The sequence below is a fragment of the Jaculus jaculus genome, chromosome 14 (assembly GCF_020740685.1).
Source record: "Jaculus jaculus isolate mJacJac1 chromosome 14, mJacJac1.mat.Y.cur, whole genome shotgun sequence".
Lineage (NCBI taxonomy): Eukaryota > Metazoa > Chordata > Mammalia > Rodentia > Dipodidae > Jaculus > Jaculus jaculus.
In genome coordinates this window covers 36538045-36551425 of record NC_059115.1, presented here as the reverse complement: position 1 = coordinate 36551425, position 13381 = coordinate 36538045, and positions in this window count along the sequence as shown.

Here is a 13381-nt window from a genome sequence, read left to right as displayed (position 1 = left end):
CTGAGCAGCTGCTCACATTTATGGCCATTTTTTCATCTTTATTATTTTTGTCTTATGCTATTGGGGGTAGGATTGTCAAATTTGGAATCCACAAATGTGTTTGGGGAGTGGCTGCATCATTACAATTCTGGAGTCATGCAGGGCAAGGTGGAGATCTTCTACTTAAGCCTATTTTCAAGTAATCATCAATCTAGAATTGGCAACCCTGTCATTCTTGGATAAGGAAGATAGATTGATCTTTCCTTAGATGACCCTAAGATACTCTTGACTTTTCAAATGAATCATATTTTGCTGTTGGGTAATTTTGAGCTTACGGTCAATTACTCATAGGATTCTGTTGTCTTTCTTAAATTGTTACCAGACCACAAATATTTCTTTTTTATGTGCTTATTAATTTGTTTGATGGTAATAAAATAAACTCAGGCTGGAGGGATGGCTTAGGGGTTAAACATTTGCCTGTGAAGCCTAAGGACCCCAGTTCGAGGCTCGATTACCCAGGACCCACTTTAGCCAGATGCACAAGGGGCACATGCATCTGGAGTTCGTTTGCAGTGGCTGGAGGCCCTGGCATGCCCATTCTCTCTCTCTCTCTCTCCATCTTTCTCTCTGTGTCTGTCACTCTCAAATAAATAAATAAATAAAAATGAACAAAATAATTTCAAAAATAAATAAATAAAAAACTCTATTCAAAGATTTTTTTTTTTTTCTGCCTCTGGCCTGTAACTCTTAGTACCAGTGATAGAGATTGGTTGCTACCCACATTAAGATGTTGATCAGAGAGACTTATGAAGTCCCCAAATCAAGACAGCTTTCTGTCAAAGCACTTGATTACCACCCTGAGGCAAAAGTAAGATCCTATTGTTGAAGACACCATATGTTGCTGACACAGAGCATGGAGAGACCTGGCTGGAATTCAGAAGAAAGCCAGACCCCAGACAGTTAGCTTGCCTAGTGCTGGAACATTCTACAAGTGCTACTGGGGAAAAAATAGCCAACAATAACAGAGGTCTAAGCTACTCAGAAGCAAACACCTTGACATGATGTACATGTCAGTGTAATATCGGCACACAGCCTCAGTGGGTAACCAATAGCTTTCTGATTGGCTAAGAGATCTGTTCGGTGTAAAGGAACCCATATCTATAATTGGGAACCAGATCAAAATCCTATGGAGACAAAGATTTTGTTCTCCCGAGTCAAGCTTTCACTACTCTTTGGCTAAAAGAGGGGTTACAGACATCAAATTCTCCCTAAATTAATAATGCTTATCCTATTTAAACTATGCTGACAACACTATCTGTTGCAATATCTGTTTTTTTTTTTTTTTTTTTTTTTTTTTCCAGAGGGTAGTGAGACCAGAGGAGATAATCTACTCCTTGCACTTCAGTCAAGCCACAGCTGAAACCACAGAGGAACTGGGGAGATGAACAAGAGTGCTGCTCCCATGCTGAGCCTGTTAATCAGTGCCACAGTGTAAGAGACAGACCCTGTGGACACTCAACACCTACCTAAGCAGAGATCCAGAGGCTCCTAAGAGCTCATCTCTGAAGTCAACTTAAAACTCACTCACCACAGCTCAGGGAATTTTGTGGAAGAAGGAGCGGAAAAATTGTAAGACCCATAGGTTGACACATTGCCTTCCCCCCACCCCAGCCAAAAAATATAAATAAATAAAATAACTGACTGCTGCTCCCACAATGCATAAACCACAACCCCATGGGGAATACCTGCAACCCTATTGAGTAGTAGCCCCTACAGAATTGGTGCAGGGAAAAGGGAAAAGATGGTACCAGAATATGATGTATCCATATGAAATATATTTTAATAATAATAATAAGAAGAAGAAGAATAATAAACATTAAAAAGAAGAAAGTTTGTTTTGTGCCATATTCTTGTAATGTAAGTCACTTAACTGGGTTGGAGAGATGGCTAAACAGTTATAGTACTTGTCTGCAAAGTCTAACAAGCTGAGTTTGATTCCCAGTATCCACATAAAGGCACACGCATCTGGAGATCATTTGTAGCTGCTGGAGGCCCTGACATGACCACCCTCTCTGTCTGTCTCTCTTCTCATCTCTCCCTGCTTGCAAATAAATAAAAATAATATTTAGTGAAAATCACTTATTGATGAACATTCTATTTGTTTCTGTGGAGAACACTATAGACTATTCACAGTGAATTCCAGATTTTATTCATTCATATACAAAATAATAAACATTACAGTTTCTAAAGATTCTTGACACTTAACTAGTATCATTTCACATCACCTAATTCTAATTTATGTAGCTTACTGTGTTTGAAAATCAATCTTTGAAATATTTATTTTGTATAATTTGGGAAAATATGTTTACTTTAATTTTTAATGTTAAGTCTTTTCATTATTTTAAATGCTAAAGACTTTTCCATGACAATTAAAATAAGTGTGTCTATTTTTAAACTAATTTTCAATTGAGTCCACAATATTTTGAACTTTTATTTCTAAGAAAGCAACATATTTTATAAGGATAACATGAGATTGATCATTGGATATACACACTTGAGCTGATTTCTGTTTCCATTACTCCTTCCCATCCTGGGTCCATTACTCCTTGGAGGCCTATTTTATTTATATTTAAAATGTAAAGAATGAAACAAACTATTACCTTGAAGATTAAACCATATAAGAATACACATGTTTTGTATGGAATCATCAGTCAATAAAACTTAGTCCCTAACCTTATTGACAACTTCAGTGGATGCAATGCTAAACTTTAATATATATGAGTGTTAGTGAACCTGTCCCAATGAAATAATGACATTTAAAAACAGAGCAAGAATCAAAGTCAGCACATGTAGATACTGAATGACACCAGATAGACAAAAGAGTTGGACAAAGAACAAATGGAAACCTTGTAGGTCCTTTCTGCTGCCCTCGGCCATGTTCACCAGAGGAAGCTGTCTAAAGACCAAATTGATTTTCTCTTGGGGTTATCTATGATGAAAAGCTGACAAGCAGTGTTGAGACTTTTAACTGTCCTTAATAGCTACCTAGAAAGGCATGTTGACAGATTGTTCTGTTTTATGTTATAAGAATATAAGCAAAAAAAAAGAAGAAAGAAAGAAAGAAAGAAAGAAAGAAAGAAAGAAAGAAAGAAAGAAAGAAAGAAAGAAAGAAAAAAAGAAAGAAAGAAAGAAAGAAAGAAAGAAGAAGTTCTATGGGCTATGGCCAGACAATATCACCCATGGAATAAACTGGGCATAGGGAATCCTGAACATGCCTCTCTGAGCTTTTATATGTTTGTTGCATTAGCTAGGAAGCTTAAACAGGCATTGTAAAAATTGTAAATTTTTTTTTAATTTTTAAATTTTAAAGATGATCATCTTCCTTCCTGGGTTATTTCTGATGAGCTCTGCTAGTTTGTTTCTTAGACGTAGAGTAGGGAGCTATTTACCATTTCAGTGGGACTGTCATGAAACACCTACCAATGACAGGACATTGATGTTTTAGTACACAGTGGTGAACAGACTTTAGACTCTAGTTCCTCTACATGTACTCCATAGAAGGAGCACACCATCACCTCCTACCATTGAGAAAGGCATCAGCTCATGCCCTACCACAGAGTTCCTGGGTCAGAAGGTGCATGTTGAAGAAGTTGACCTCTGAGGTTTAAAAGTAAAACGTTCCCCAATAGGCTCATGTAATTCAATACATGGTTTATAGCTGGTGGGGCTACTTATGCATTAGGAGCAGGGACTTGTTGAAGGATGTGGGTGATTGGTGACAGGCCTTGCAGTTTACAGCCACATTCCACTTCCTGTTCAGCTTCTGGTTCCTGCCTGTGGATGCAATTATACTCCTGTTATCATGCCTTCTCCACCTTGGTAGACTGTATCCCTGGAACTGTGGCTAAGCCAAATCCTGTCTTTCCTTCAGATGCTTCTTACAGCAATGAGTAAGCAACCCTCAAAACAGACCCTCAAAAAACGTAGATGATTTTTTTAATGATGACACCAAGGTTGTCCTCCAGTTTCCACATGTGCATACATACATGTGTATATGCATCCCCCACATACATATGCCACAAATGAATGGACACACATATATGCATAGACACCACACACACACACACACACACACACACTAGTCTGTTCTAAACTGATCCACACTTCTTTAGCAATGTGGGTACTTCTAGGAAAACCTGGAAGACTGTAAACTTAAGGTTGGATCATCTTAGTTGTTCCATTATGAGCTCTATATGTACATTTGATATCCAGCCTTGAAAGCAATAATGGTTAATGTACTAATTTATGTGTATATAAACAAAATTACATCTATTTTCTGTTTATATAATGAATTTTTCAGGTACTTGGAAAGAATACAGTAGAATAGTAGGAAACTAATATTTTTGACAAAATAGAGCTCTATTAAATAAGGGAACACATTCTTAGCTATTGAAAGCTCTTCTAGGGCTTCTAAATGTCAATAGAAGGAGTGTTTGTCTCTTCAGAATAAATTGAGTGAGTTTAATCAAATTATTTCAGGGAGATTCACCAGTCTATTGGGAGGTGAGTCTATGTTAAGGTTTTAGTTTACTTGGCAATGGTTTCTTTCTGTTTTTTTTTTGTTGTTGTTGTTTTGTTTTTTTGTTTTTAGAGAGGGGTAAATAGCCAAATGGTTTGGGAATATCTTTGCCAATCTCATTCCAAGCTTTGGAGACACCTGGAAAGTCCTATAGGGAAAATGAGCATGATTGAAATTAAAAGGAAAGGACAGGAACTACATTTCCACCCACAGAAGCTGCAAGAATTACACTGGAAAATGATAGAAGGATTTTTAATTGTTTAGAAAAATATTTTATTTAATTCTTCAAAGGAATGAATATGTAAGAAGAACCATACCACAATATGCACATGAAGAAAGTGTTTCACAGAGACACCACTTTGGGATTAAGGAATGTCAAAGGTGGGTGAATGCTGAGACATCATGAGGCCGTGTACTAGTGACTATATTTGTTGCTCTGACTAAATACTTGGCAAGAAACAGTATAAGCAAAGGAAGACTCCATTCTAGATTATAGTTTCCAAAGAATGCACTTAATCATGGTGAGGAAGGCATTACAGTGGGAGGCCAGCTAGTTACATAGCATCCAATGTCAGTAGACAAACGGGAAGTAGTGTGGTCTACAAAACTTCAAGAACTTTCCCCAGTGATCCACTTTCTCCAGCCATGCTCCACCCACTAAAGGTTTCACAACTTTTTCATCAATGCTACCAATGTTCATATATTTGAGGATATGGAAGTCATTTCGCATTCAAACCATAATATTTGGTCCTGGTCCCATACAGGCTAGTGGTCATGTCATGATGCCCATCATTCAGTACAACCTCATAAAACCCTTATAATCTCAAACAGTTTTAGTACAGATTAAATGTCTCTTTTGACTGGGCATAGTGGAACATGCTTTTAATCCCAGCTTTCGAGAGGCAGAAATAAGAGGATCATTGTGAGTTCGAGGTCAGCCTGAGACTACATAGTGAATTCCTGGTGAGCTTGGGCTACAGCAAGACCCTACCTTGAAAAACCGAAAGTGGAAAAAGTCTCTTCTGAGGACTAAGGCAACCTCTAAACTGTGACCCCAGAAAAGGAGAAATAGGGGCATCCTAAGGAAGGATTGGATCCAAGCAAGCAAGAAACCCAGCAGGGTAAGCATCAAACCCTGCAGCACATTGCCCAGTATCTGGAAATCATGATGGCATAATATTGATCCCAAAAGGAGTCAGTAGCTCCATTACTCCACCTCTGCTTTCTAGAACACACATAGCCTTTTTCTCTTGGGCCAGCTACACTCTGAACCTTCAAGCTTTTTCTGGCTGTCATCCCATAGCCCTGCCATCTCCAATCTCCTGGAGTTTCCATGGAAAATTTAGGCATAACTTTCATAGCTGCACACAAGCCCCATTCCTAGAACCCCTTTGCAGGGAACCTGAGCCTGCCACATATTAATCAGCCCTAATGGATCTTTGGTTGCCAAGTAGGGATGCAGCTTGATCACCTTGTATGAAAACTGTAGGGCTTTGGTTGCTGAATCAGTGGAAACATTTCCTTAGGTGAATATTTTAGGTAAGGGAACTTCTTCTGTCACTTTTTTGTTCAACCTTTCTTCTTTCAAAAGAATTTCCAGACTGGAGAAATGGCTTAGTGGTTAAGGTGCTATGAAGCCTAAGGACCCAGGTTCAATTCTGCAGTACCCACATATGCCAGATGCACAAAGTAGTGATTGTGTCTGGAATTCATTTGCAGTAGCTACAGACCCTGACATACCCATTCTCTCTCTATCGTTTTCTTACTCTTCCCCTCTCTAGCGCAAATAAATAAATGAATAAAATGGAAAAGAAAAGAATTTCCATTCTCACAAGTCAGTTCAGTGGATGTTGTCTTGTCCTCAGGGCACTTTTCCTGTAGCCTCAGGGAAGACTGGTTTCTCTTTAATCATGTTAATCTCATCAACTCTAGATATTTTGTTGCTAATAGTCACCTGCTCTAGTCCTTTAAACTTGCTCACAAAAATTTCCTCAACATTTTCTCTCTGAATATTACTTTTTAATATATTTTTATTTTCTTTCACTATAGATCTGAAGAAAAGCACTGAGTAATAGCCGTGACACAGATTCAATGCTATCCTGCCTTCAAATTCCCTTTATAAAGCACATTAGCGTACACATTAATTAGTCCATTACTTTTAAAATCACCCTCACTTGTTTTCAGGAAAGGCATAATGTCTCCAGATTCCTTGTCAGACTATCACATGAACTGACTCTAGCACAGTTCCCATCTGAGTCCTTGTTCCTGGATGAAGCCTCATGAGTCAGACCTCCACTTGTCTGCATTGTCTTGGGCTTCTGGCCTACCAAACTCCTGTCAGAATGGCTCCTTAAGTTCTAAGTACAGCATTTCAGGGCACAGGTTCCAAATCCCCCACATTCCTCCCACTAACCATACGAACCACTTGGTCAGATTTAATATCACAGTAAATACTCCACTTTTTGGTATCAAGTTTTGTGTCCGTCCATTGCTTTTCTCATTATTGTGGCCAAATGCTTGACAAGAAGAAGGTTAAGGAAGGAAAGGGTTTATTTCAGCTGGAAGGGATGAATTTCGTCATGGTGAGGAAGGTATGAGGGCAGTAGCCTGAGACCAGCTGGTCATATTGCATCCATAGTCAGAAAGCAGTGAGTGAATAGTAAGTAGAATTAGATGATAAAATCTTAAGGCTAGTTTCCAATGATCTACTTCCTCTTGCAAGGTTATACTTTTTCTGAAGTTCCTACAATCTCCCAAAATGTCATCACTTGGGTACCAGGTGTTCAAATAGAATCCTATGAGGAGGGACATTTTACATTCAAATTACAGCCCTGTTCTCCTCAAGTTCAGCCCACTATCTTCACTCCCTTCCACCTATGTTTTAGCCATACCAGTTGGCCTTCTCCTCCTCAAATCAGACAGCCTGTTTCTCAGCACTGGACCTTTGCTAATCTCTTTCCTCTTCTCCCTTGTTTAGAGAGTTCTCTGCTGATTCTTCCTTGTGGTTCAGTTCAAATGTCTCTGCTTTATGGAAGTGAGCTGGCCCTACAGCATTTTATTTTATTTTATTTTTTTTTAATTTAATTTATTAGTTTTCTTTTCAGTAAATACAGGCAGTTTGGTACCATTATTTAGGCTCATCTGTGATCTACCCCCTCCCATTAGACCCTCCTTGTTATTGAAAATGGGTTGTGCATTGTGGAGTTAGCCCCCAGTTATTAGTATGATAAATGTCTCTGAAAATCATAACCCAGCATGTAACTCTGACATTCTTTCCGCCCCCTCTTCCGCAAGATTTCCCTGAGCCATGTTGGGTTCATTTTTGGTCTGCTTCAGTGCTGAGGTGTTGGGGGCCTCTGAGGCTCTGGCTCTCTGATTTGGTAGGAGTTGATTTTTCTCTGCATTGATCTCCTTCCCCTTTGTGCTGGTATCCAGTTCACAGGAAAACATCACCCTTGCTTATTTCGCCAGTTGTCCTTAGTTTCAGTTGGGCCCCTTCTGAGGTATGTTGGGGCAGCTCTCTTCTTAGGATCTGCATCTATCTGGAAAAGAGAAGCAGATTCTCCAACGGAGAGTAAGTTAGCACCCAGAAAATTGAGATAACACTTACTTTTTTGATAGACAGTTTGATAGGTGTAGGCCCTCTTATACCCCGTGATTGATGGTAGCTTGATATTGCATTTTATTTTTACTTTCAATTTTCTTATTTCATTTATCCATTTTGAGAAGAAAGTGAGGGGAAATGGGCACACTAGCCCATCCAGACACTGCAAACTCCAGACACATGTTCCCCCTTGTGTATTTGGCTTATGTGGATACTGGGGAAGCAATCCTAGGTCCTTACGCTTCACAGGCAAGTGCTTTAACAGCTAAGCCATCTCTTCAGCCCCCCCAACCTTATAGTATTTTGTATTTACTTTCCTTTTTAATCCTGTCAATACGTGCTTAATATCGTCACTGAATTTATTATAATTTGTCCATATTTTGCAGTCAAATTTGCTGTAACAGCTTAACTAGAAAAATAATTAGAATAGTTATAAAACTTATTATACATACCCAGACACTTTTGGAGAAGAAGAGAACACTATTAATAAGTATATCTCAAGGCATTAAGCCTCAACAGAAACAAATTGGTCATTTACCCAGGATAGTTGTGGGGATTCTCTGATGAGGAAGTGTTTTTGTTCATAGGTGATTTTCCCTAAGCAAGAAGAGAAAGAATAATTGCAGTAGAATTTAAAACCTCCACAAGAATGAAAGGAAGCTAAAGCTTACTGATGTACAGAAATGCTTCAGTTCTACTTTAGAGCTGAAAGGCTTGAGGGACAATGCTTAGATTAGGGAGATTGCTTATGTATATATGTATATAAAATCAAGACCTTATATAGCTGTCTGCCAACAGCTGATTCCACTTCCTTCTCTTTACTAAGGTCCTGCTTTCTCAGAGCTTACTTCTGACTGCTTTCATTCATTATCTGTAAGCTTACATTCTGAGGGTATGATTTTATGAATTCTAAGCATTTCCCAAAGTAGCTTTTTAAGACATCTAAGTTATCAACTTGCTACAAATTATTACTTTAGTTTTTTTTCTCTATTTGTTAAATAATATGAATATGGATTTTGAGTGACTGCTGAGACTTTTATTTTTCCTATAAACCTGTCTATTTTGGTTCTCAATTTTATAGGCTAAATGATTATGTAGAAATACTGGGTATGGTGTCAAATGCTTATAATCATAGTGTTGGGGAGATATTGGACAGACAGATTTCTGGGGCTTGCTTCCCAGTAAATTTAGATTAATTTGTAAGTTCCAGGCCAATAAGAAACTCTATCTCACAAAAGATGGGCAGCATAACTGAGGAATGACACCCAAGGTCCTCTGACCTCCACATGCATGTATATTCATATGTAGCCCCTATGTACAAATGTACCCCCTGACATACACCAACATTCCCACACAGTATACATGATTTTAAAAAAGCAGTAGTGAAGAAGTGGTATACTTTGCTATATAGGAAGCATCTAGTGGGTACAGAGAGAGCACAGTGTGCACAGTGCTTGCCCTTCAAGTGTGAGGACCAGAATTTAGATCCCTAGTACCCACATAAACCTGGGTGTGGCAGCATGTGCCAGAAATACCAGTGCAATGGAGGTGGAGATTGGCAGATCCTTAGGGCTTTCTGGTTAGTCCTGCTGAATCATGGAGCTCTAGATCAGTAAGAGCTCCTACCTCAAAAAAATAAGGTGAAGAGTAACCAAGGAAGACATGTGATATGGACTGCAGTCCTCCACATGTGTACAGAGACACACACACAGGTGCATCCACACATATATGTTCATGAATCCAGACAGGTATGAACAGCATGCACATATCAATGAAAAGAAAACATGTAAATCCTCTGTAAATAGATACTATATGTTCTTTACCTTTTATATGAAAAGTCTCCTTAAATCCATGAAGTAAAGGCTTGTCTCCAGCTTGGTGCTCTTGATAGGCAGTGGGAACTATAAGAAGTAGGAGGTCTTTTGGTCATGAGGAGTATGACCTTATCAAAGACCATTAGGAAAGAACCTTCGCCTCTTCCTCTTCCTCTTTCTGAGTCCTTACCCAACCACATGTTGAATAGTTTCCCCATGTGTGTCACCATGAGGTGCCTCACTATAAACCCAGGAGCAAAAGAGTTGACAAGTCACCATGGACTGAGCCACAACAGAGCATGTGGGTATGTTCAGTGCTTAAACAGTGAATAAGACAGGCAGCTTGCTTTATTGGAGTGTGTGTGCTCAGTAAATATTTAGGGAATGACAATGCTGTCAAATTCTCTTTCTCTCTACAATCATTTTCTATGTTGTGTATCTTTACCTATTTAACAGTAGACCTGAATATACCATAATTTATTGTGTCAACAAACAGGTGGATAAAATAACATGTCAGATGATTTTGACCACAATACTTATTCATTTGCTCATCTTCCTGATAAAATCAGTGCATTTTCTGAGAATGAGATCTCTTTTGTTTCACTCACTATCAATTATAACACTTAGCACCATACAGTACATAACAGAGTTGTAATAAATAGTCTAGTAATAATAATGAAAGTAACACTGTCATGTTAAGCTTAAAACATTCTGTTTTTTAGTTCTTAGAAATTCTGACTTTAACTCTGGTCATGTGACCCTGAATGAGCCCACTTTCATCTGATCTTGGCTAAGCAGGGTTGGGCCTGGTCAGTACATGGATGGTAGAAATTCTGATTTTTAAATATTTTGGCCTCAACTCATCAGAGAAAATGTATTTTTCATTTATAACTATATATATATATATATATATTTGTTCAAGGTATACACAGAGTCATATAGACTGAAATATTTGCCCTGGAAATTTATTCTGGCTATTTACAAGAATCTCAGGAGAAGAAAAGATATGTTTACTATATGGTTATGAGGAAATACCTTAACAAGCATTTCTAATAGGAAACTCATAAAGAATTTGAGTTGGAACTGTGTGCCTGTCCATCCATCCTGTACTAACTGTTGATATTTCAGTGGGAAACAGTGGAGAGAGGTAAGAGCTTAAATGACAACTAGAACTTAGGGAATACTCGTGTCTAGAGAGTGATATGAAAAGACACAGCACTGATGCCAGGAGACATCATTAAGAGTTAAGGGAAGCAAAAATACTATGGCTCAAAAGGAGACAGAAGGAGAATTTGACAGTTGAGTATTACTGAGAATATCCACTCTATGGAAGCAGGCTGTTTTGTTCATTGTTTGACCATTTAAAGTCTCTGGCACACAGTACAAACTCTCCTGTCTCTCTGTCTGCCTGTCTTTTCCTCATACATACACAGTTTAATCTTTTTTTTTTTTTTCTCTCTGAATGGAAGGAAAAATTAAGTGCCACTTTGAATTTGACACCAGGCTAGATACTTAGGAAGCAGGAATGAATAAAAAATGTCACTGCCTCTAAGGTCTTCTTGATCAAGTGGAAAATGAGAATGTCAAGGAGGGCGTACACACTATTAAACTAGTCCTTCAGATCCAAATTCTTGCTTCTGCCTTCTGCCTTGTGGTATCTGAGCTGGATGTCTGAAAACTGTATTTCTGTCTTTCCATCTAGCTCTTTATCAGCCCATGACAACTTGGGGTCCTGGAGAGACCCAAGGTTGGAAGAGAAAGGGGGATCATTCATTTTAGCTTCCTGATAACTTCAGTGTAATTCAATCTTTTCCCTGGTTCCTGAAGCATGTTCTTGTCAGTCTTGCTGGTCCCCCTAGGGTTCTTCATTGCTGTTGTATTAAGTCTAGTCTCATATACATACATACATACATACATATTCTTAAAGTCATGATGTCTATGATGTTTTGGTGTTCTTTCTTTTAAGTTATCTAGGAAACAACTTCACTTGTTTATGAAAATAATTAGACTGATGTCTGTTCCTTGTTTTGATCTTAAATATAGAAATTGATAATCAGTGGTCCGAGAAAACAGTCACAAGTAGATCAAAAGAGAAATTCTATGACAAACACAAAGTAAAACATGTCTAGAGATGGTTTGTGATGTTTCATTTTGATTGTCAACTTGACAGGACCTAGGAATATCCAGATGGATTATGTAGATTAAGATATACAGTGCACAGGTCTATGATCTTGATTAGGGTAATTAAGGTGAAAAGACTCATTTTAACTGTGAGTGACATCATTTCATGGTCTGGAGTCTTAGACTATATAAAAAGGAGACAGCTGCCTGTGCAGCAGAATTTATTGCCTTTTGTTTCCTCCTGTGCTGAATGGGACCAGCTGCCTCAAGGTCCCACTGCCATGCCTTTCCCAGTAAAATGGACTGTAACCTGGAACTGTAAACTGAAATAAGCCCTTCTTATCTTAAAATGGTTTCTATCAGTTACTTTGACTCAGACATGAGAAGATAGCTGAGGTAGAGGTGAACACATGTACAAAGGAAAGGGCAGTGAGCTTTAATTTCCATCTGCAGTTCTTCACTTTAAATGCATTAGGATTCCTTGTGATAGAGGCTCTTTATAAAGAGCAAACTAATTTTGTGCCAATCAGTATCAGGAAAGAATCATTAGAAAATAGCAATGCATATCAGATGATTTTTGATTGATGATACATGGTACAATTTCACTGCCGAAGTAGAATCTAATTACGTGGCTTAATTAGAATACAACAATTGTTTCACTTACGTAATATCATTTAAAACACTTGATTTTCAGCATAATTCTTTACAGAATCATTATTATAGAACAAGTATTAATTATTTATACAATTGCACTGTATGTGTATCATGTAGTAATCTGATAGAGGTAATAATTGATGATAATTCTATGGGAGGGGATGTAATTTCTCCTTCTATTTAAATACCTAGTCCTGGGGCTGGGGAGATTGCTTAGTGGTTAAGGCACTTGCCTCCAAAGCCAAAGGACCTAGGTTCAATTCCCTAGGACCCACTTAAGCCATATGCACAAGGTGGCACTGCATCTGGGATAAGTTTTCTGGAGGTCCTGGTGGGCCCATTCTCTCTCTGTCTCTCTCTCTCTATCCTTCTCCTTCTCAGATAAGTAAAAAATTATATATTGTATTAATTATATAATAAAATTGTGTGTATATATATATACATATCTTAGTCCTTCTCTTTTTCAGATAGATGCAGATCCTAAGGAAAGATCCACCCCATCATACCTCAAAAGGACCCCAGCTGAAACTAAGAATAATTGGCAAAACAAGCAAGGGTACTGTTTTCTTGGTGAACTGTGTACCAGCACAAGAGTGAAGGAGATGGACACAGAGGACAGTCAACTCCTAC